The 3,264-nt window shown below is 52.7% G+C and overlaps 1 protein-coding gene across 1 annotated transcript in view; it reads left to right on the forward strand.

Annotated features, from left to right (window-relative positions):
• The first annotated feature begins 3,062 nt into the window (after positions 1-3,062).
• Positions 3,063-3,264, forward strand: part of Tchp (trichoplein, keratin filament binding) — a 14,308-nt gene continuing 14,106 nt past the window's right edge. Inside the window, exon 1 of the mRNA XM_013014537.1 lies at positions 3,063-3,182. The gene's annotated coding sequence lies outside the window, so the exon portion shown is untranslated. The remainder of the gene's footprint in view (positions 3,183-3,264) is intronic.

Raw genomic sequence — 3,264 nt, forward strand, 5'->3', positions numbered from 1 at the left:
AGATACCTAAAATCAGCATCACTGGGGCTGTGAGGTCTCTTCTCCATTCTCATAGCTCCAGGTGTTCTTATGGCCACATCGCCCTTTCCTTCCACTCCACACATACGTGGACTGTGGACTGTTCTTTACCCTTTATAAGGACACATGTGATGGTATGATAGTCACCTTTCCATCACTGTAACACATGCCTGAGTTAAACAACTTATAAAGGGAAAAGGCTCCTCTTGGTTTAGTTTTCTTCTTTTTTTTTTTGGCCAATCCTGAGGACTGAATTCAGGGCCTGGGCTGTATCCCTGAGCTTCTTTTGCTCAAGTCTACCACTTGAGCTACAGTGCCACTTTCGGCCTTTTCTGTTTATGTGGTGCTGAGGAATCGAACCCTGAGCTTCATTCATGCGAGGCAAGCACTCTACCACTAAGCCACCTTCCCAGCCCTAGATTTTTAGAGAGTTTAGTCCATGACAAATTGGCCTCCTTGTGTGGGCCTCTGGTGACGTATCACGGCAGGAGCACAAGGCAGAACAAATGGCTTACCAGGAGATAAAACTAAGTCACCAGGGTCCTGTGATCCTTTTCAACAACACACCCACAGCCTGGAGACCTCCCTCTAGGCTCCACCTCGGAAAGGTTCCACACCTGTTTTGACATTCATGGGCTGGAGACCAAACCTTTAACATATGAGCCTTTCGGGGACATTCCCATTCAAGACTATAGTAAATGGCATTTAGGGCTCACCCAGATAATCCACAGTGGCCTTCCCATCTCCAGACCCTTGACTTCACCATATCTGCGAAGACCTCTTTTCCAAATGAGGTGACATTGAGAGATCTTGGAATTAAGGTCTCTAGGAAGCCTACCCTACTTCCCTTCTGTAAGTTCAGCCAGCTCATCTGTCACAGTAATAGCTTTGTCTCAGGACCCATGTGAGGTTTCACAGATAATGTGATTTTGGCAGTGGGCATGCTGGCAGGCAGGCCAGCTCATGCATCGAGTTCTTGAGTTATTTCTATCCAGGACTGGCAATGGTGGAGTAATTGATTCCAGTGCTAGCACGGGTCCCTCTGCCAGGCTGTCAGCAGGATTAAACATGCCAAATGGGGTTTTGTTGAGCCAGCTCCTCTGGGTGTTAAGTGCCACCTTGCCAACCAGCCTCGCTGGCCCACAGGGCCTGGCTGCCGACTCTCCCTGATTAATGCCAAGGCAACAGCAGCCAATAGGCCTGCTTGCCGCCGTCCCTGGCAAACAGCCTGGCATACAGCAGCCAAATATTTAGACATTTTTTTCAGTTATTGGTGAAAATAGTACTTTGGTCTTTTAGGCAGCACAGAGAGGGAGGCACCGCCCTGTCCTTGGGTCTGCCCAGGCAAGGTGACATAAATGGTAACCCTGTGCCTGCCACAGGACCCTGTTTATCTGGTGCACAGCCTAATGCCAAAGTGTGCCACCAGGTGGCGCGCTCCTGGGGAAACACTGTATATCCCGGTCTTTAGTCTCTGTGACTCTGATTGCCAGAGCCATTCTCTAGGTAAGCCAGGCAGAATGGGTGTGGGACGGAGGCCTGGCTGGGCTGATTGGGTTGAGAGCAAGCAGGCAGGAGGCCACATGGAGCCTGAGAGGTACTACTTTGGTATATCTATGCAGTCAGTCCATGCAGGGTTTGGGGCACCTTGTGGGCAGCTCATTGTATGTAGCTGCTCTCAGGGAAGGGAAGCTAGGAAAGAATCCAGACGTAGATAAAGCCTTCTTCCTTCCCATCAAGCTGGCCTCCACTCATAATGTGAATCAAAAAAATCTGCTGAGCCAGACGCTGGTGGCTTATGCCTGTAATCCTAGCTACTCAGGAGACTGTGATCTGAGGATTGCAGTTCAAAGCCATCTGGGGCGCAAAAGCCAGTGAGACTCTGATCTTCAATTAACCACCAGAAAACCAGAAGTGGCGCTGTGGCTCAAAGTAGTCGAGAACGCGCCTTGAACTGGGGAGATCAAGGGCAGAGTTCAGGCCCAGAGTTCAAGCACCATGACCAACAAAAAAATAAATAAATCTGCTAGTGTTATTCCAGCAGAGGAATGTATCTTAGTCGATGGAAGCAGGCTGAGTAGCCCCAAGGCTCTGAATAGAATGTTCTGGAATGCATAGAAGGTTCTAGAATGTGATTCCATGTCTGGTCTCTTCTTATGCACACAGGATCTGGTCCTGCCTATTAGAACAAGTTCTGCTATACAGATCTGATTTCCAGACAGCGCTGGCCATACACCTCAGGAAGACCACCAAGGACAGGTGTCCCTGCACAGGTGTTTCGGAGTGATGTCTCCACACAAGGAAGGGTGTACTGAGTGCAGTAGACCAGGAGCCAGACACCAGCAGCCCCGATAGCCCTTTTAGTCTCTCCTCACATTGCATGGACCAGGCATTTTTGGGTGGGTGAGAACAGCTTCTATAGGGGTTTGCAAAGGGGGTGGTGGTTGGCAGGTGAGATCCCTGGAAATCCCACACAGCTTGTGTGTGTGTGTGTGCGTGTGTGTGTGACCAATAAAGTGATTTTGTGTGTGTGTGTGCTGGTCCTGCGGCTTGAACTCAGGGCTTGGGTGCTGTCGCCGAGCTTCAAGCTCAAAGCTAGCGCTCTCTCATTTGAGCCACAGCTTCACTTCCGGCTTTTTGGTGGGTTCCCCGGCCCGGGCTGTTCTTTGAGTCGCAATCCTCAGATCGCAGCCTTCTGAATAGGGAGGATGACAGGCGGGGGCCACCAGCAACTGGCGGCATTTGGGATTTTTTAGCTCTCCAGATGGTATTCGTGTGTCGCCGTGCTGGAGAGCCATTGGCTGACAGTCTCCTCCTCTGTCCTGTCGCCTTGATTTCCACCTTCATCCCTTTCTTCTCCATCCTTCGCAGTTTGCGCGGTTAGCGGCGATGGTGGTCGCTCCCCCTCCCGCCACGAGGGGGAGCCACAGGACAAACCCGCAATGGTTTTCTTCTCGCCGTCCACCATCGCGTTGCGGGTATTTTTGGCTCTCGCGGCGCTCCGTCGTCCGGTCCTCCGTTGCCCGGGCAACGAACGAGGAAACGGCCCGCCGCGGGTGTAGGCGCGGGCTGGGAGACTTTTGAGCGGGACGGGCGGAGTCCGGTCGCGGGCATGCGGCAGTCCGAGCTCGGCGACTCTTGGGAGACTCCAGGCGCAGAGAAACGTGAGTTGAGAGACTGAGCTCGGCCGGGAGAACCAGCGCGCCCCCCGGGATGCGCCGGGCCCTGCCCGCGGCGGCCGGGGAC

Source organism: Dipodomys ordii, unplaced genomic scaffold (assembly GCF_000151885.1).
Source record: "Dipodomys ordii isolate 6190 unplaced genomic scaffold, Dord_2.0 Scaffold23, whole genome shotgun sequence".
NCBI classification, from domain to species: Eukaryota; Metazoa; Chordata; class Mammalia; order Rodentia; family Heteromyidae; genus Dipodomys; species Dipodomys ordii.